General features: G+C 36.1%; 1 protein-coding gene across 1 annotated transcript in view; it reads left to right on the top strand.

The window, feature by feature from the left end:
* Nucleotides 1–15246: 15246 nt before the first annotated feature.
* LOC135199619 (uncharacterized) overlaps nt 15247–22438 on the top strand; it is a 66867-nt gene continuing 59675 nt past the window's right edge. The window contains exon 1 of the mRNA XM_064227776.1: nt 15247–15357. The gene's annotated coding sequence lies outside the window, so the exon portion shown is untranslated. The remainder of the gene's footprint in view (nt 15358–22438) is intronic.

Raw genomic sequence — 22438 nt, 5'->3', positions numbered from 1 at the left:
GCCAGGATTGTGCAACCGCACTCTTCGATAAGATATTTTGCAGATATTCTGCCCCACAGCTCATTATTTCTGATAATGGGACCGAGTTCAACAACTCGTTAGTTCAGAAATTTGTAACGCCTTTAAAGTAGAAAAGGGTAGCGATACAGCCGTATCACCCAGCTAGCAATGGCTTGGTAGAAAGGAATAACAAGAAGGTTTTAGACGTATTACGTCACACAGTAGGACAGGATCCTGACTGGGACGTCAATTTACCATTAGTCCAATTATCATTAAATGCAAGGCATCATACGAGTATTCGAGCAACTCCCATAAAAGCTTTGATGGGATATGAACCCAGATTACCTTATGCATGGCTGAATCAGCCAATACAGCCTAATTACTCTGAAGATATCATGAAGATAAGAATCGGAAACTTTAAAGTAATCCACAAGCAATTGCACAAGAATCTAGAAGAAGCCCAGCAGAATATGATAGAGAAGCATCAAGAAGGATTAAGGCCTGTAGACTACAAGAAAGGGGATGAAGTCTATATTAAGAAGGAAGTAAGAAGTGGTATTAATTATAAGTTAGCCACAAATTCACAGGACCATACAAAGGTCGTAGACGTACAAGAAACTAAGATAAAGGTTTAAGAAAATGAATAACCAAATGCCTTCCACATATGCTGAACGAATCATTACTGAAGAAGAACGAATTTTGGATAAACAAGGACAAGGTCAAGAGAACCAAAGAAGTTGAAGAATCCAAAATGACAGAGACGTCAGAAGAAATTCCAGAAGAAGGAATTAGATATAACCTAAGAAATAGAAGAGTCACTTTTCAGTGAAACAGAAGAACAAACCCATTAATTCATCCCATTATTCCCATGTATTTATTTGATTTCTTTATTGCTAAGTTTACCTTCATCGGTCGACTTAGGAATAATCTTTTATTGTTACAATTCTTACTTTAATTAGTCGGTTTGTAGCAAGAATTTTTGAGTTACGTGCACTAACTTCAAATTAATTTTGACTTGAAGGGAAATATTTGGGTATGTAAGAAACGGTTCAAAGCGTAGTATAAGAATTTCAAGACGTGTATTAAGGTTAATCGTTCCATAAGAACATTCTTAGAAGTAAAAGAATAAATAAGACGGGTTAAGATAGACATTAAGCGATTTTAAGATAAGGGAATTCGTTTCAGAAATTATTAAGATTTTGAAGGGGTAATTAATACACTTACTTTGTTCAATCCATATATTTGATTGATGAAAACTTACTAATAGATATTAATCGATGAAGACTCACTAACAAGAAGTTAATTGATGAAGACTCATTAACAAGATAGTAGTTGTTGAAAACTTACTAACAAGATATTGATTGGTGAAAACTTACTAATTGTTGTCACAGTAGAAGAAACCTACAAGTATTAACCACTAACCGGTTCCTTTAACCGAGTTGCCAATTTTGTTTTAGTATCAAGCAGTAAAGTTATATAATTTAATGTACAAGGATTACTCAGAATTACAATAAGAATGCCCAATGAAATTTTCCATAAACACAATACACAATCTCAGTAGGAAGTCAAGGACACCCTTGTTATTGCATACAAATACACAAGGATATTTTCTCCCAGGACTTGTCTCCAAGCAGCAGGTCGCAGCGAACAAGAAGCCATCTAGTGTCGTCAACGAAGAACGAAATTTATTTTCCCATAAAAGAAAGACGATATCCACCTAGATAGAGTAGGACGGAGGACTGAACCAATCATGTACTGTAAACTTGGATAGTTACCATTATTTTTTGCTTCTACCATGCATTTATATAACTATTGTGACTCAAGGGCTTATGTATGTTTAACTTTCAGTTTTTCTTGTTTTTGGTGATTTATTTTGTTTGCATTCAGTTCCATGTTTCTTAATGTGGTTTACTCATATTTGAATTCAGTTTGATGATTCTTTCAATATTACTTAATCAAGTATTTGTTCATATTCATATTCAGTTTTTTATGTTTCTCTGAATGTTACTTACTCAAGAATTTACTCATGTTTACATTCAATTTTGATTGTTGCCCTATTAACGTTACTTAATCAAGGATTTGCTCATGTTTAACTTTCACCTTTTGTCATTGTTTTTGAGTTTAAAGTTTCAATATGATTTCCAAGAAGCATAAGTTAGGAGTCCTCTTGTAGGTATAATATTTGCTTCAGCTTAGTTAACGCTGTCGGAGTCAACGAGGTAGCGGGCCGAGACTGTAATAGTGTGGCACAGTGTCGTTATTCCAAAAGACAATAACTTAATAATACTTAAGAAAAAGGCACGAAACGGATAATAAGGAAGAAAGGAGAAAAAGGGAATACGATAATGATTTTTCTTAGCGAAGGGATTTTGTTACTCCAAACATTAGGCTTTTAGCCATTAGACATCTGGTTTTCATCTCCCCCAAAAAGCCTCTGTCCGTACCAGCGATTAGTGACCAACAAGAGATTATAGCCGATGAGGGATATCGCCCAGGCATATTCGAGAAATTGGAAACTACTCTCATTAGCGCCTATGACTAATCGGCGTTCCTTTCGTGAACAGGTCAGAGAGAGCCATCTGGCATACGTTAAAAGGAATTCTATGACCCGTTGTTAGAAAGAGGGAAGTACCAAATTCTTAAAAGCTCCACCCTCCCAAAGGTAGGCCTCTAGTATCGACGAATCAAAAGCCATGAGTGTTGGTCATAAGACAGCCCAAAAGGGGTATCAACGAATGACCTATGAGGTTACCAAGGGATACGCCCCTAAGAAGCCAGGACATGAAGAAGGAGGCGTATACAAATTCAAAGCCTACGAATTACTGTAGAAGACCTGACAGGAAGGCGGTCTCGTATGAAGTTAATAGCCACTAAGACACAAAAAGTCTTTCAGAAAATGCCACACCCAGTCAGAATCCAAAAATCCAAAGGCGGGGCTAAGGAGATTTCAACTGAACAAAAAGGCGAGACAGAGAGAGAGCAGGCAGAGAAAAGGAGAGCAGAGAAAAAAGGGGAACAGAGAAGTCAAGAGAGAGAACAACCGGGGAGCCTGAGGGGAGAACTGCAGTGGCATGGCCGTGAAACAGAGAAAGACAGAAGAATCCCCAGAAGAAGAACAGGTGCAAAAGTGTGGTGTGCGAATCAATCAAAGACAGTGAAAGTGACAATCAATACTCAGTAAATTTCCCTCGTGCCTATAGATTCGTAATTGCAACAAGTGCCAATTAAGTTTTATCAGTCCAAGAGCCCAGTAACTCAGAAGGTGGAAAAACACTTTGTAAGAACCCCTAACGAAGAATAAACTTAATGCAAAGAAACATATCAATTAATTTCTCATCCAAAATTAGAACCCTCATAAACGAATTCCAGATTAAGAACATTGAGCAAGACAAGAATAATTTATATAAGCCTAATTCCCCAAAGTACAGCCTCCACGGCGCACGTTACCTTAGATCTGTGCAAAGAAAGTAAGTACCGTCACATATCTATAAACTACCATCATCCTAAAATTGATGGAATATAGTTGGAGATTTTTTTTATATGCTTATTAAGAATCTCATCTTCATTAGTGTCAGAAACGCTTGGTTAGTCCATTACATCCCGACTACAATTAAAGATAATGAGGCATCATTTGGAAACATTTTAATAAAATGGAAAAACGGAGATGTATGAAAAACAAGGGTATATAGTAACCTTATATAATGTGGGATGCAGGTGCTTGCATGAATTGGGGCTGAAGAGTTGTATCCCCTATGTTTAAATATGGGGAATGGAAGATTGCACTAAGTTGACATAACTTTGGTGACTACAGTTTATATCAAATTAGTACGAAAAAATTGTGTAACAGTAGGCAGATGCAACACTAATTTTGTACTTTTATTATTACGGTACTGCACACCTATATGCAATGTATGTACTACGTAAGTAATGAAAATGAATAATTTAGCATCATACTCTTCAGACAAATGTACTTAGTATCTGAAAAATATATTGCATAATTATTCCCATTTGAAAGATATGTTTTTCTATAAGGGTTAACATTCAACTAAAACTCCAATTCTTCATCTGTTCAGCAGTTGCAAAAATTTCGTATATTCAAATTCGACAGATATAATCCATTTCCACAGAGCAGGAATGATACTAAAATCCTTTTTTACATTCCTTCCCTATCTCAATGAATATCCTGTTTCCAGGCTTTTGCAGAGATCCAGCGGATTTGTAATGTAGTTCTTAAAACGTTTCTACTTCGATTTTTTTGGTTTTACTTCCATTGCAGATGAAAATTACAACAACATATTTGTATTTAAATGAAAAGTTTTATAAAATTCGACCATAACCTAGGAATTTGAAAATGAAGTGACCTGGTAGAAGCCCTATATAATTAGGTAAATGAGGTTTCATCTTTTAGGTTAGTTAGCCCTGCCGTGTCAATCAATATTTATTTATCTAGCTTTATAATCAGTATTTTCATAATAAGGTGCAATTATATAAGTCAAATTTACCAAAGTATTATGACACATTCCTTGAGTAATTTTGGCTAACTGAAGTAGTAATGATGATCTACAATTGCTTTGTATTCGAGCTAGTCTTAAAAGATCATACGATAAGGCTTACTGATATCGTTTTCTTTATTCTATAGTATAACTATCCATAGAAAATGAATACGTATAAGTGAATAGTAAACTATGTTCATTTTAAAGCAAGAAACCTTTCCAATCGTAAACACGTTCTTGTATAAATATCTACAAAAGGACCATAATTCTAAAATTGATGAAATACTACACTTTGAAATATTTTTTAATGCTTCTTAAAATCTCATTTTCATTGCTGTCAAAAACGCTTGGTCAACCCATTATATCCCCAACTACTAGATCTACAGAAAATGAGGCCGCATGGGGGGGATGGGGGCTACCGTGAATAAATTTTAATTAAATGGAAAGACGGAAATGAGTGAAAAACAAGGATGTATAGCAACCTTGCGTTATTTAGGATGCAGGTCCATACATGAACTGGGCTGAAAAGTGTTGTGTTTCCTTATGGTTAAATATGGGGAAGAGGGAATTGTATATACTAATTTGACTTAGCTTTTAGTGACGAAAGCTTATATAATATAAAATTCGTTTGAATCACAAAAAAGTACATGGAAAACCATGTACCACCCGTTTCAGCATCAGAATTTTCATTGCAAACTACAAAACAGCCCACTTAATTCACGACAGTAGATACGTTGTTTCTTAACTTGGGCCACAAAGATGGGCATCTTTTCATACACATTACGAAGGTATGACTAGGCGACAAATTTTGAAAGAAACTGCATCGAGAGAAGTTTGATATGGAAATAAAAGTGTAAATGGTTTGCTGGTACTAAGAGAGTTTACGATTGAACTGATAAACTGGTGAAAATGTTTGTCGAAAAGTGCTTTGCTGTAAAACTGTAGATTGGAGAATAGCTGGTTTGGTTTTAATACTATAACCTTTAAACAGGTGTGTATAATGTCCAAATTTCTGATCAATATTTTTATGTACTGAAACTATAGGTAGATACAATAATTATTTTGAACTTTTATTATTACGGTAATGCATACCCATATGCAATGCACGTACGTTAGTAATGCAAGGAGAATAACTAAGCGTTGTATTGTTCAGATAAATGTACTTTTAAATTTGAATTACAAAGAGAGAGAGAGAGAGAGAGAGAGAGAGAGAGAGAGAGAGAGAGAGAGAGAGAGAGAGAGAGAGAGAGAGAGAGAGAGAGAGAGAGAGAGAGAGAGAGCATTTCTCCTATTCCTCTCTGAATTATATATTATATATATATATATTTCCAAGAGGTCTGACATACTACAATTAAAACTCCAAGTCTTCATCGGGGCAGCAGCTGATCGAATTCCTTATATTAAAATCCGTTCCTACCTCAATGAGTATCCTTTTATTTCCAGGCTTTTGCAGAGATCCTGCTGCCTTTTTCCTCTCTAACTGATTCCCTCTCCACTCATTTTACTCACATCTACAATATTTCGTCCAGAGGATTTTCATTCTTTCATTCGTACCCCTTCATTTTTCTGTGTTCCGTTCACAGTCATAAAACTAATCTCTTTAAAGTTGACCTACTCTTATCTTGTGAATGAGTTTCCTGGCTGTCATTTGTCAGAATTGTCAATCACAAACATTTTTCATGAAATTCTGTTGACAACAAAAACAACTTTGATCACTTCTCAGTTCATACAAACATCAATCGCTGATTGGAACTTTAAACACACCTGTTTGAAACCCATGTTTACACCAAAACAGTCAATCTCAGTCTAGAACTTTATAGCAAAATACTTTGTTTACAAATAAAACACCCTCAGCACTTATAGGTTTGTATCAGTTTACTAGTACTCTCGCCAGGTCCTCGCAAACCACTTAAAGGTGTTTTATTATAGTAAGCTTCTAACCAAACTGTTTAATCCCAGACACGTGATCTATATACCCACTTCCTTCTCCCATCGATCCTTCTGTCATCTGAATCAATTTGACCGTGAAATTCTCAGACACACAGTACCAAATAAACTAAACTTTGTCATATCTAATATTTCTCCCTGACTGACGAGCTTCATTTACTGACTTAAACTAAGAGATCAGTGACCAGTACTCCTCCTATCCACACCTCTGCAACTTTCCCACCCTCAAGAGAGGGCCCCTTTCACTCTGCCACCGAAACAATGTGGCCACAAAGTAGCATCTCACTTTCAGTCTAATCAAATTGTGCGTCCTTCTTCTAAACATCTTCATTTGCATCCTGATATATATATATTATATATAATATATATATATATATATATATATATATATATATAGATATATAGTATATATACATAATTACTTATATATTTATATATATATATATATATATATATATATTATATATATATAACATACATACATAGTATATATTATATAATATCATTATATATATATTATACTATATCTATATATAATATATATATTTATATAATATTCATATATATATATACAATACAGTATACTATATATATATATATATATATAATATATATATGTGTACATATGTATATACACATGTATGTGTGTGTGCATAGGATGATAACCTTCTGGCATTCATATAGTAATGTCGAGATTGCAAACCCCATCCCCGTCACTTTAGTTGTAACCATCCACTGTCGACCTTTATCAGGTGCATAATCAAATATTTGGAAGTTAAATCAATATGTTTTTTACTTAAAGGACACGACAATGTTTTTCTAGAGACTTTTGGCATACATGCCAAGCGCTGAAACCGAAATGGACAGTGACAAGATTTGAAAGGTGTAATATGAGGAAAACCTCACAGTTACACTATGCATCAATTGTTACGAGAGGGTGGACAGTAAGATGGAAGAAAGGGAATATGAATGGAGGTACAGTAAAAGGAATGAAAGAGGGTTACAGCTGGGGCCCAAGGAACACTGCAAAGAACCTTAAGCAATGCCTACATTGCACCGCATGAGGTGGATTGATGGCACTACCCTCCTACGGAGTTTCTTCTGTATACTTCCGACTTCAGTATATCCATTTCCCTCCCTCTTAATTTCTATAACATCCATAGCGATCTCTCTCATTTATATATACGTATTATACATTTCCCCCATTTTGCCACTCAGTAACGTAAATTTTGAAAAGGAACAATCGCAAGAAACCTCTCTCTCTCTCTTTGATTTGCGCTTCTCTTGCTTCGCCTGTGCTGCTGCTGCCGTCTTTCAGAACTTGGAATGCCGCCGTCAGCTTCTAAAAACCGGGAATTCATCAAGAAGCCGCTGGAGGGCATATGAAGCTAATAAAAGAGGACACCGAGAGAAACTCGCTCCACCTTTCCCTCAAACTGAAACTCGCTTCCATTTCCTACTCAGCACTCTCCAACTAGGCTGAGTCTCACTACTATAAAGCTTTCCCTCCTACTGATGGGTACCGTAAGGTTCAAAGGGGTTGCAATCCTGCCTGTCACCCTCTTTCATTTCTACATCTAACCGCCAAAAGCACTGTTTTTTGTATCATTACACATATTTCAGCTACAGGCTGCTCTAGGAGCATGAGCCCGCGCCAGCACAAAACTGGCTTAATCTTCAACAAGAACAAAACTCGGCCCAGACCTTTCCAAAGCCAGAGTTCCTCGTATTTGTGGCGCTGACCCCTTCTCCCCTGTCCTTGGGTTTCACGTGGCTGCATTCTGGACCCGACCTGACGGCATTAGGTTGGATTTCCCTTTCTCATCGGTACCCTTTTAAGAAGTGGAAGTCATTAGCTAAAGACGGTAAGGTATGGGTGTAGTTGGCAGTCACTTTTGTCTCTTTTTTTGGATTTTTTCCATCTCTGTGCTTGATATAACATTCGTAGCAACCCCATTTTATCCCCTTCCCCACCACAGCCGTGCTCCCCACTTTTATGAAACTAATATAATTTAAGTGCTGTGGTTCCCCTGTATGTGATTTACTAGTGCTCATTGCTTAAATGACCTCCCAGTATTAGCAGTCACTAAGAGAATTTACTAAGAGAGATAATGTAAGTCGATGTCTGTGTTTCACACCCTCCCATTCAATACAATAACTTTCTGTGAAGTAATTCAGTCATTTATTGCCCTATTGAGGGAATTCTGAGAAAGTAAGATTTATATTACGTGAGTTGGAAGTTTTGGCAACATCGCCGCATTTGATCAGTCCTTTCTGTGTCGCACGTGTGTTTTTGAAGAAACACCTTGTTCCAGGTATCCTATCGCCTTCATCCCTGCTGTGAGAGGTGGACTTCTTTATCCTTCAACACTCTGGGCACTCTTATTCGCGCTCCAATTCCTCAGCACATGTCAGCAACCTACCCACGTGATTTCAGTGCTACAAGCAACCGTTTTCTTGTAATAAGCTGGACCTTGAGAGTCCTAGTACGTCGAGTAATTAACGTGTAAATATATCCTCGTTAAATTTGATGCTTAAAGTTAGTCCTTCTATTTTCCCTTGAAATCTAATCTCGGCCCTAAGCCGTAAATTCTGTTCATAAACTAGACCCCATAAGGCCTTCAATTTGATTAAGTCAGACACGTTTAAGCGCTGTCAAAGCAAGAAGAGTCTAGGTCTATGAAAATATACATAAACATATATATATATATATATATATATATATATATATATATATATATATATATATATATATATATATATATATATATATATATTATATAAAGGTATATGCCACGAAGGAAAAATAAACAACGGAGTTTCTGCAAGATCTTTCGACTGAACGTCCTTTACTCAGCAGACAAACTGACTTACATGAGAAATTGAGGGTACAGGAAAGGTCGTATAACTGACAGACAGGGATTATAAGGACATTAGTACCTACAATCCGACACACCTGGAGAATGAGTAACCTCCAAACAAGCATAAATATGGGTACAATTTAAGAACAAAAATATTAAATCCAACTGCTCAGACACAGGGACAACACAATTAAAGGATTATACAGGGCGACAGCCGACCACAATCAGATCTTCGGTAAGCAAAAACTTATTCACAAAACATATCAAACATATGTATACAAAGAAAATATCTCTAATTTGTATTTAAGTCTGTAATTATATCTTTGAGGTCATTCTTAATCATGTTACAAATACAAAGGTCTAAATGAAACAGGCCACGACTAATATTAAAATTACAATGGGAAGTAAGTTGTTATGGCAGATTCTAAAAGATTTTGTGATAAGACGTCTTTTGATCTTGCAATTACTGAACTACCAATCCAATTTACCCGGTGGTTGTTTTCACTTAAATGAATGAATATTGCATCAGATGTTTGCCTAGTTTTGACAGAATATTTATGCTGTTTTAATCTTACTTCTAAGTCCTTGCTCGACTGTCCGAGATAAAAAGAGGGGCAGTCCATACATGAAATTTTATATATTATGTTGTTGCTTTCCCTGGAGCCATTTTTTATTAACATTCCTTTTAGTGTGTCATTATAAGAAAAAACAAGGTTGACCTTAAAGGCTTTTGACAATGATTTAATGGTTTCAAATCCGTTAAAATACGGCAAACTGAGAATGTTCTTAGAATTTTCTTTCTCTGTGTTACTTACACTATAAAACTTTTTATGGGCTTTATTATAACAAATATCTAGTGTATAAATCTTTCCCTATTTTTCTTAAGTATTCAATTTCTTGATCCAAATGTTGGGGACTGACAATGCGCAATGCTCGTAAAAACATAAAAGAAAAAAACTAATATTTCGATGTTAAGATGGTGGCCTGAATAGAAATGCACTTAAGTTAAGTTGTTGGTCGGTTTCCTGTGAATACTGAATTTACATTGAAATGGTTCTCTATGTATCAAAACATCTAAGAAAGGGAGGCAATTGTCTTTTTCTAATTCTAGAGTAAACTTAATCGATGGTACCTGGTTATTTAATTTAGAGAGTAAATCATTTACATCAATACCAGCAGGCAGCACAGATAAAATATCACCACTCCTCTCAAACTTGTACATGGAATTCTTTGAAAGACGCTACTTACATAATATCATTTATATTCCTGTAAAGTAGTATAGATATGTTGATGATATTTTAGCTGTGCTGCCTGCTGGTATTGATGTAAATGATTTACTCTCTAAATTAAATAACCAGGTACCATCGATTAAGTTTACTCTAGAATTGGAAAAAGACAAGTGCCTCCCTTTCTTAGATGTTTTGATACATAGAGAACCATTTCAACGTAAATTCAGTATTTATAGGAAACCAACCAACAACTTAACTTATGTGCATTTCTATTCAGGCCGAAATATCAATTTTTTCTTCTATGTTTAAACTTATGAGCATTGCGCATCGTCAGTCCCCAATATTTGGATCAAGAAATTGAATACTTAAGAAAAATAGGGAAAGATTTATAGTATCCTTCACATATACTAGATATTTGTTATAATAAAGCCCATAAAAAGTTTTATAGTGTAAGTAACATGGAGAAAGAAAATTCTAAGAACATTCTCAGTTTGCCTTATTTAACGGATTTGAAACCATTAAGTCATTGTTTAAAAGCCTTCTTTAAGGGTCAACCTTGTTTTTTCCTATAATAACACACTAAAAGGAATGTTAATAAAAAATGGCCCCAGAGAAAGCAACAACATAATATATAAAATTTCATGTATGGACTGCCCCTCTTTTTATCTCGGACAGTCGAGCAAGGTCTTAGAAGTAAGATTAAAACAGCATAAATATTCTGTCAAAACTAGGCAAACATCTAATGCAATATTCATTCATTTAAGTGAAAACAATCAGTGGATAAATTGGATTGGTAGTTCAGTAACTGCAAGATCAAAAGATGTCTTATCACGAAATCTTTTAGAATCTGCCATAATACAGCTTACTTCCCATTGTAATTTTAATATTAGTCGTGGCCTGTTTCATTTAGACCCTTGTATTTGTAACATGATTAAGAATGACCTCAAAGATATAATTACAGACTTAAATACAAATTAGTTGCCTTAGAGATATTTCTTTGTATACATATGTTTAATATGTTTTGTGAATACGTTTTTGTTTACCAAAGATCTGATTGTGGTTAGCTGTCGTCCTGTATAATCCTTTTATTGTGTTGTCCCTGTGTCTGAGCCGTTGGATTTAAACTTTTTGTTCTTAAATTGTACCCATGTTCATGCTTGTTTGAAAAGGTTATTCATCCTCCAGTTGTGTCGGATTGTAGGTACTAATGTCCTTATAATCCCTGTCTGTCAGTTATACGACCTTTCCTGTACCCTCAATTTCTCATGTAATTCAGTTTGTCTGCTGAGTAAAGGACGTTCAGTCGAAAGATTTTGCAGAAACTCCGTTGTTTATTTTTCCTTCGTGGCTTATACCTTTATTTATGGATTTATCACGTTCCAAACTTTCGTGATTCAGTTATTATATATATATATATATATATATATATATATATATATATATATATATATATATATATATATATATATATATATATATTTATTTATTTATTCATTTATTTATTTATTTATCTATATGTAAATACTCTTTTGTTGAAACAAGATACATCTCAAGTATAAAAGGCCCATTAAAACACTCTGGTTTATAGCTAGGGACTATATTTCGGTGGACTGAATCCCACTCTTATCAAGTAGTATAAGACAGAAGAAGTTACTTTGGAGAAATATAAAGTGGGAGATAATGCCCTTAGGTGATGCCTGAGGACGCCGCTACGCCGACGTTGGTTCTGTTAATTGTCTTAATCCGCTTCATCGTTGCCTTGAGGAAGATATTGTCGGTATGGTCAGAGTCTTCCTTAATGCAACAACAGAACCAACGTTGGCTTAGTGGTGACCCCAGCTATCACCTAAGAACATATCTCCCACACATATTTCGCCAATGCAACTTCTTCTGTCATTCACTACTTGTAAGGGTGGGAGTCAGTCCACTGAAATATAGTCCTTAGGTTTAAAGCAGACTGTTTTAATGGGCCATATATATATATATATATATATATTATATATATATATATCTATATATAGTATATATATATCTATATATACGGTCATCAGCAGCCATTGCCAGTCCACTGCAGGACAAAGGCCTCAGACATGTCCAATCTCGTCTGTTTATTGTCTTTCTATGCCATTCTATACCGGTAAATTTTCTTAGCTCGTCAATTCATCGTCTCCTCTTTCTTCCCCCGCTTCGTTTGCAATCCCGAGGGATACCATTCTGCTTCCATTCATTTTGGTCCAATCCCTCTAGTTATCTGAACATTCTCATTATTATGTCCTTGCCATTTCTTTTTCTTACTTGCGTTTTAGAACACACTCCCTAACTTTTAGTTTTTGCTCTCGTATCCATGTTGCTCTTTTTCTGTCTGTTAGTGTTATTTCCATCATTATTCTTTCCATAGCTCTCTGAGTTGTGACTAGCTTATGTTCTAAGGCTTTGGTAAGGCTTCAAGTTTCTGATCCATAAGTTAATACTGGTATGACAATCTGATTAAATACTTGTCTTTTTAGAGAAAGGGGCATTTTACTTTTCATAATCTCATTTTGCTCTCCATCCCATGCGTATCCTTCTTTTAATTTCGGTCTCATGTTCTGGGGAAACACTTTCTGTCTGCCCTAAATACGTATATTCAATAACAATCTCTAGAGGCCAGTCCATAACTCTTATTTGCTGTCTGTATTTTCATTGAACATTATCTTAGTTTTACTCATATTCATTTCCAGTCCAACATCTCTGCTTTGGCTATTCAAATCTTCTATCAGCTTTTGTAATTCCTCCCCTGATTCACTGAGCGCAACTAAGTCATCTACAAATCTTATACGGTATATGCGATTATATATGAAGGCGAGATGTCAAACGAAAGGCCCAACAGAGAAACACAGGTGAAAAGTACTTACTATATTACTGTCGGCAATGTGGTTCTATTTTCAGGTATTAAAATATCGGAACTTACTTTTATCGTTGTTCGATTAATCTGGATTTAGCCAGAGATTTACAAAGATGGTCGCGTATAAAATACAAATGCACACTAAAGGTAAAAGTTGTATTAGTGCCTGTTCGACATTCAGGGGAAGTATACTAACAAATTATACATACATTTTAGACCGAAAGCCAAGTGCTGGAACCTATGAGGTCATTCGGAGCTGACAGGAAAATGGAGAGTAAAAGGTTACAAAGATGTAACAGAAGGTAACCTTCGCAGCTGCAATAAGCAGCAGTTGTTAGAAGAGGGTGGGAAGTAAGAGGAAAGAAAGAATATGAAAGGAGGTAGAGTTAAAGGAATGAAAGGGGGTTGCAGTTACGGAGATAATCGATCTATAGTTTTGAAGAGCGAACTGATTGGTCGATGGGTAAATAAATCAACGTTTATGGCAGAATTTCAAACCCAGGACATTCGAATATCGGAAATCATTCGTAAAAACAAAGACCGTTGCATTGTGGGGCCAAGTCACGAACCGTCAAGATCTTCCACTTCTTGGATTCACCTATTGTTCTGTAGCTCTGAGTCTGTTGACTGTTACTTATATTTTACTGTATTCTAATTCACCTTGGCCTTTTAATTTTTTCTTTTTGTATGATCAATTCATTTGCTTGTTGATCACTGTATTTAGCTGGTTCACATCTTAGATAATACTACAAGTGCAAGCGATAATATTAATAAGAATAATCTCTTCATTAAATACCATACATTTTTTCCTGTTGAATATCGACAGCATAGGGATAATGAACCCCAGGTTTACACACCGTTATAAAGCTGTGCGGGACAGTTGGGGGAGCGGTGGGAGCGTCTATCATGCATGCAGATTGAAGGTAGTACCTCAGGCCAGACGGTACGTGGGCCAAGCTTTGGAAAGGTACGTAATGTCCTTTGCGATGGGACTTGGTGTTAGGTCTTCTCTTATATATCTGTCATTTCTTATGGTTAGGGTTCAATAACAATAAACTACAAAAGCTGCTGTCTATAGTAATACCCTACTGTAATCATTCGCACAGAATACATTTGATTGTGTATGTGCGCGCGCGCAGTGGAGTGAGCACGTCGAAGCTAGAACCCAGAAGCGTAACGAATTTAAAACTTTATACCGATCAAAGTGTCTTTGCGAAACGAAAGCTGCGGTGCCTACACCCTGGCTTAAGATTCTTATGTATTGCGTTGCGCGAGCGTGTAAACAGGTGGTATCCCTGTTGTGAAAGACGGGCACTTGAAAACTTTTACTCAGATGGAGGAAATATTCGATGATAATAATGATGAAACCTTGGCGAAATTTGTGCTGGATAAAAAGCCTGGCGTTTTTAATTGCTGTAGAGTGAATGGCACCGGATTTTCAGCACAAATGTTGGCATAAAATGTTCCTGCTTTCACTGACTTTTCAATTAACTTTTCAATACTCTTCTTATATCAAAACTACGAAAGAATACATGCCATTCGTCGAAACGAGGTGTTTTTGAGGCCCTAACATGAGAAACAGTATTCTGCTCACGATTATCATCTTACATAACAGCCACACAGTTTTAAATTGTCAAATTTTATTTAATAATATTCTATCTATAATATTGAATTTGGTATTATTAAGCAAGGTTTCTAGGGCATAAGAAAGAGGTATTATAGGTCATACCAGTGAAACAGATTAAGTGGAAAATGACAAAAGGTATCGAGTTCAATTTGCTAAATCATCGTACACAGCTCGGATGCTGTGTACGACGCACAGTAACCTCTCGCCGAGCCCTAATCTGAAGCCGCGGTTCACTGGGTGTTCATTGTCCTTATCCCTTAATTCATTAGTACTCTGCTTTCAGTTGGATTCCGACCTCTGTGCTAAACAGTACTGTGTATGAGTGAATCCTGTCTCATAATACACGCGGGGTTGACAATGGGATTGGGTGTTCTAAGTTTTAAAGTAGTAAGCTTTCCGAGTGTGTGCTAAACTAATACTGAAATGACTATTTTAGTATGAAAAGAAAATAATTCGATAGAACAGTTTCGAAGATATAACAAGGACTAAATATCAGAAAAGTTGCATCATTTTGCCGTTAAATTTTCTGTGAAATTGCAGTGCCATGTAATTATATTATATATATTAGTCGTATCGTGAAATTCCCGGCCATCTTCAAAGGATATTGTTGATATATTGTCATCAGCGATGAGTGAAAATAACAGAGGTTTCCAAGGACCATTACCTGCCCTATATAACCATCACTGAAGACTCACCAACAGCGAGGCAGATTCCTATATACACTGAGCCATTCACAACTTCACATCTTTGACTCACTGTGGGAAGTTATGTTGTTATTGTGACGTCATACTCGTCTCTTCTTCTCTGGACCCAGACGATGTCTAGTACCATACTTTGCACTGAAGCCTTTGCAAAGTTTTATTCCCACATGCATTGCTTTAATTGCTTATAGTAAACATATTAGTACCAACATGGATGAACACAAGTTCGCGGAAAAAATTGCCCTTTGTTCTAAGTAAGACCCATTGAAGGAAGTACTTTAAAATTGTATCTTCTGCACCTTAAGTTGGAGCTCTCTTAGAGTAGTGGATGGTTCTTTGGTAGTTATGTTGCAATAGTACAAAACAAAATTCAGTATTAAACATGAGCCCATCATATTCCAAAAGAGATTCATATATTGCAACATTCCCCGAGCATTTCCAAAATTATCTTTATAATAAACAAAATATATATATATATATATATATATATATATATATATATATATATAGTATATTTACTAGTTGACCAACCCAGCGCTGCCTGGGAAAACTCTGAATGACAACCAATAAACTCTCTCACCACCCTGAGACCCCCTCTACTCTCTCTCTCTCACTTCCTCTCCCTCTCACTCTCTCCCTTCCCTGTTAAGATAGTTACTTCACTTACATTGTCCAGCATTTTTGACATTCTATATTTCACCACTTCTCACCCTCCACACCTATTAGGGCTGAACTTGGATGTGATGGGCATCAGGAGTGTCTCTATTTATACCAGTGATCTCGAAAACTACGGATTAGGCACTAATATCTGTCATTTTTGACATTTTATTTTTTACCCCTTCTCAACCAGCCCAACCCCACCACCATTCCTATCGGGGCTGAACTTGGACTCAATGGGCATCGGGAGTGTCACTCTTCATCTCAGTACCCTTGAAAACTATAAATTAAGACACGCATGTTGTTTTCTGTTATTTTTACATGTCGTCCCCTTCTCCCTATTGGGGCTGAACTTGGGGTTGAAGGGCATCAGGAGTTTACCATTCATTTCAGCAACCTCAAAAACTATGGATTAGACACTAATATCTGTCATTTTTGGTTATTTTTTATATTGAGCTGAACTTGGACTTGTAGGGCACCAGGAGTGTCACTCTTCATCTTAGCAACCTCAAAAACTAGGGTTTAGACAATTATATTTGTCGTTTCCAGTTATTTTTACTTGTCACCCCCTTCCCACCCCTTTTCCCTCTCCCCCATCAGGGTTGACCTTGGACTTGAGGGGCATCAGAAGTGTCAATATCTGTTGTTTTCGGTAATTTTTACATTTCAGCCCTCCCCACACTGCCCTTCACCCAACCAATGGTCCGATTTTAATCCTGTTTTCACCATGACCCTTCCTGGTTTGATATTGACTTATATTTAAGATTCACCAAAATCAGTCAAGAAATGTGGATTTGTATAGCATCATACAAACAGACATTCTGGTCCCTATATATAATATAAATTTATATATAATATATAATATATATATATATATATATATATAAATATCTATATATATATAGATATATATATATATAGATATATATATATATATCTATATATATATATATATAGGGCAGCAGATAGGATATTTCATATTTCGATTTGATGATAACATTGTTACGGTTGGGTAGTACATTACATTATGGAAGCTTTCGAGTTAGATAATCCTCATCATCAGGCTGAACTAACTAACAAAACGTAAAAGTGATTGAAAATACAATGAAATGCATTGTTTTACAGAACTTAATATTTCATTTCCTTTATCTATTCTATAGATTTATAGTTAGATGATTAATTTTTATCGCATCTTCAACGATTTTGAGGTCTTTTCAATAATTTCAGCTTGATGATGAGGTTTCATACCTCGACATCTTGCATAATGTTCTCTTCCACCTTTGCGTACTATTATTCACGATCAAGTTAACATTCCAAGTAGCCGACCTGTTACCTGTGATATATATATGTGACGGTACTTACTTTCTTTGCACAGATCTAACGGTACTTTTGCCGTGAAGGCGTACTTTGGGGAATTAGGCTTATATAAATTCTTCTTGTCTTGCTCAATGTTTCTTAATCTGGAATTCGTTAAAAGGAAGGGTTCTACTTTTAGATGAGAAATGAAATTGATATATTCATACAAATTACGTTTTATTCTTCGTTAGGGGTTCTTACAAGGTTTTTCCACCTTCTGAGTTACTGGGCTTGGACTGATAAAACTTAATTGGCACTTGTTGCAATTACGAGTATATAGGCACGAGGGAATTTTACTGAGTATTGATTGTCACTTTCACTGTCTTTGATTGCTTCGCACACCACACTTTTGCACCTGTTCTTCTTCTGTCCTTCTCTGTTTCACGGCCATGCCACTGCAGCTCTCCCCTCAGGCTCCCCGGTTGTTCTCTCTCTTGGCTTCTCTGTTCCCTCTCTGCCCTTTTCTCCCTGCTCTCTCTCTGTCTCGCCTTTTTGTTCAGTTGAAATCTCCTTAGCCCCGCCTTTGGATTTTTGGATTCTGACTGGGTGTGGCATTTTCTGAAAGACCTTTTGTGTCTTAGTGGCTGCTAACTTCATACGAGACCGCCTTCCTGTCAGGTCTTCTACAGTAATTCGTAGGCTTTGAATTTGTATACGCCTCCTTCTTCATGTCCTGGCTTCTTAGGGCGTATGCCTTGGTAACCTCATAGGTCATTCGTTGATACTCCTTTTGGGCTGTCTTATGACCAACACTCATGGCTTTGATTCGGTCGTATACTAGAGGCCATCTTTGGAAAGGGTGGAGCTTAGATTTTCACATGATCCACCTTTGAAACAAGGAAGCCTTGAATTTCCCTTGGTTATATTAAACAGAAGGCTCTTGAAAAGGTCCACCTTACATTAATTCTCCGACGCTTGAAGTGTCACAAATGTCGGGCGTGCCAGAGAATCACTTAATCATCGGAGATGAGGCGTAATGGGTTGGATTCCAATTTCTCGAAGATGCCTGGGAGATGCAGACCAGATTGCCTGGTGGGGCTAAACGCCTAATCGTTTTGGGTCGAGTCCGAGAAAACGATACCTTCGTAAAATTGATTATTTTCATTCTCTTATCCCTCTTTCTTTTCTTATTATCCGTTTCGTGCCTTTTTCTTAAGTATTATTAAGTTATTGCCTTTGGAATAACAACACTGTGCCACACTATTACAGTCTCGGCCCGCTACCTCGCTGACTCCGACAGCGTTATCTAAGCTGAAGCAAATATTATTATACCTACAAGAGGACTCCTAACTTATGCTTCTTGGAAATCATATTGAAACTTTAACTCAAAAACATCAAAAGTGAATGTAAACATGAGCAATCTTGATTAAGTAACGTTAAGGGCAACATCAATTGAATGTAAACATGAGTAAATTCTTGAGTAAGTAACATTCAGAGAAACATTAAAACTGAATATGAATATGAACAAGTACTTGATTAAGTAATTAAAGGAATCATCAAAGTGAATTCAAATATGAGTAAATCACATTAAGAAACGTGAAACTGATGCAAACAAAAATAAATCACCAAAAAACAAGAAAAACTGAAAGTTTAACATACATAAGCCCTTAAGTCACAAAGTTATATAAATGCATGGTAGAAGCAAAAAAAATGATAACTATCCAAGTTTACAGTACATGATTGGTTCAGTCCTCAGTCCTATTCTATCTAGGTGGATATCGTCTTTCTTTTATGGAAAATAATTTCGTTCTTCGTTGACGACACTTGATGGCTTCTTGTTTGCTGCGACCTGCTACTTGGTGACAAGTCCTTGGAGAAAATATCCTTGTGTATTTGTATGCAATAACAAGTGAGTCCTTGACTTCCTACTGAGAGTGTGTATTGTGTTTATGCAAAATTTCATTGGACATTCTTACTGTAATTCCTGAGTAACCTTGTACATTAAACAATATAACTTCACTGCTTGATACTAAAACAAAATTGGCAACTCGGTTAAAGGAACCGGTTAGTGGTTAATACTTGTAGGTTTCTTCTACTGTGACAACAATTAGTAAGTTTTCACCAATCAATATCTTGTTAGTAAGTTTTCAACAACTACTATCTTGTTAATGAGTCTTCATCAATTAACATCTTGTTAGTGAGTCTTTGTTGATTAATATCTTATTAGTAAGTTTTCATCAATCAACATTTAATAGATTTGAACAAAATAAGTGTATTAATTGCCCCTTCAATATCTTAATCATTTCTGAAACGAATTCTCTTATCTTAAAATCACTTAATATCTATCTTAACCCGTCTTATTTATTCTTATACTTCTTAGAATGTTCTTGTGGAACGATTAAACTTAATATACGTCTTGAAATTCTTATACTGCGCATTGAATCGTTTCTTACATACCCAAATAATTCCCTTCAAGTCAAAATAAATTTGAAGTTAGTGCACGTAACTCAAAAAAAATTGCTACAAACCGACTAATTAAAGTAAGAATTGCAACAATAAAAGATTATTCCTAAGTCGACCGATGAAGGTAAACTTAGCAATAAAGAAATCAAATAAATACATGGGAATAATTGGATGAATTAATGGGTTTGTTCTTCTGTTTCACTGAAAAGTGACTCTTCTATTTCTTAGGTTATATCTAGTTCCTTCTTCTGGAATTTCTTCTGACGTCTCTGTCATTTCGGATTCTTCAACTTCTTTGGTTCTCTTGACCTTGTCCTTGTTTATCCAAAATTCTTCTTCTTCTAATGATTCAGCATATGTGGAAGGCATTTGGTTATTCATTTTCTTAACCTTTATCTTAGTTTCTTGTACGTCTACGACCTTGTATGGTCCTGTGAATTTTGTGGCTAACTTATAATTAATACCACTTCTTACTTCCTTCTTAATATAGACTTCATCCCCTTTCTTGTAGTCTACAGGCCTTAATCCTTATTCTGATGCTTCTCTTCAATATTCTGCTGGGCTTCTTCTAGATTCTTGTGCAATTGCTTGTGTATTACTTTAAAGTTTCCGATTCTTATCTCATGATATCTTCAGAGTAGTTTGGCTGTATTGGCTGATTCAGCCATGCATAAGGTAATCTGGGTTCATACCCATACAAAGCTTTTATGGGAGTTGCTCGAGTACTCGTATGATGCCTTGCATTTAATGAATAATTGGACTAAAGGTAAATTGACGTCCAGTCAGGATCCTGTCCTACTGTGTGACGTAATACGTCTAAAACCTTTCTGTTATTCCTTTCTACCAAGCCATTGCTAGCTGGGTGATACGGCTGTATCGCTACCTTTTCTACCTTAAAGGCGTTACAAATTTCTTGAACTAACGAGTTGTTGAACTCGGTCCCATTATCAGAAATAATGAGCTGTGGGGCAGAATATCTGCAAAATATCTTATCAAAGAGAGCGATTGCACATTCCTTGGCACTTTTACTAGTTAGTGGTACCAACTCTGTATATCTCGTGAGCGCGTCGATACATACTAGTATATTCTTATTCCCTTTACTCGTGGTATGAAGATTATGATAAGATCAATAGATACTCTTTCGAAAGGAGTCTGTGGGATAGGATATTTCCCTAGTGGTACTTCCTTGTCTGTTCTTCCCTTGTAGCTGTTGCATATATTGCAGCTTTTCACATAATTACTAACATCCTTGTGAATTCCCTTCCAATGGAAAGTTCTCTGGATTAGTCTAATTGTCTCATCCCTTCCTGGGTGAGCTCTCATGTCATCGTCGTGCATTAGCTCAATGACCTTGTTTCTTAGACTCTTAGGTACTAATCTTTTGTGCAGTACACCTAGAAATTGACCAAATGGGTCATATTCGTGACACATCCAAATTAATACGCCATCTATGTCCGTTAATGCATCTGTGGGACATCCAACCTTCCTACCTAGTTCGGTTAATTCTTGTTGGCTGTTTTCTTTCGTTTCTAACGTATTTAAACAGTTCCCTTATATCTTCATCTCTTCTTGTTCTTTTATGAAATTTTGCCGGGAAAGCTCCTCTGTATAGTGCATGGTGAGTACATTTAGTCACTGCTACATTGTTTCATTCTTTTCTTCTTCTTGACTTATCATATTTATACTATCACCTTGTGACACATATCTTGATAATGCGTCTGCTACCTTATTCGTCTTCCCAGGGGACCATATTTCACCTCTATATCATAATCTTGGGCTGTCATGAACCAACGGGCTCTTCGTCCAGAAAAATTAGGGTTCTTTAGCATTTCTACTGCAGCTGAATGATCCGTGAACACGGTTATCTTGTAACCAAAAATTATATATCTGAAATGCTTTAAAGCGTCTATTATAGCTAGAGACTCGAGGTCTGTTACTGAGTAGTTCACTTCTGAGGGCTTTAATTTCCTACTGTAATAAGCTATCGCATTATACTTATTATCTTGTTTTTGCATTAAACATGCTCCTATACCAATGTGGCTTGCGTCCGTGGCTAAAAAGAATTCTTTGCCAAAGTCTGGGAAGCTAAGTACTGGGGGATGTGTTAATCTTTCTTTCAACTCATCAAATGCTTCTTGCTGCTTGTCTGTCCATGTAAATGAGACGGGTTCCTTTAAAAGTTCAGTTAGTGGAGCTGATATGACTGCAAAGTTCCCTATGAACTTGCGGTAAAAACCTGCTAAACTAAGAATGACTTTACGTCCTTCTTGCACTGAGGTG

The sequence above is a fragment of the Macrobrachium nipponense genome, chromosome 26 (genome assembly GCF_015104395.2).
Source record: "Macrobrachium nipponense isolate FS-2020 chromosome 26, ASM1510439v2, whole genome shotgun sequence".
NCBI classification, from domain to species: domain Eukaryota; kingdom Metazoa; phylum Arthropoda; class Malacostraca; order Decapoda; family Palaemonidae; genus Macrobrachium; species Macrobrachium nipponense.
The sequence above is the reverse complement of the archived record's forward strand: the minus strand, read 5'-3'. Positions and strand labels throughout refer to the sequence as shown.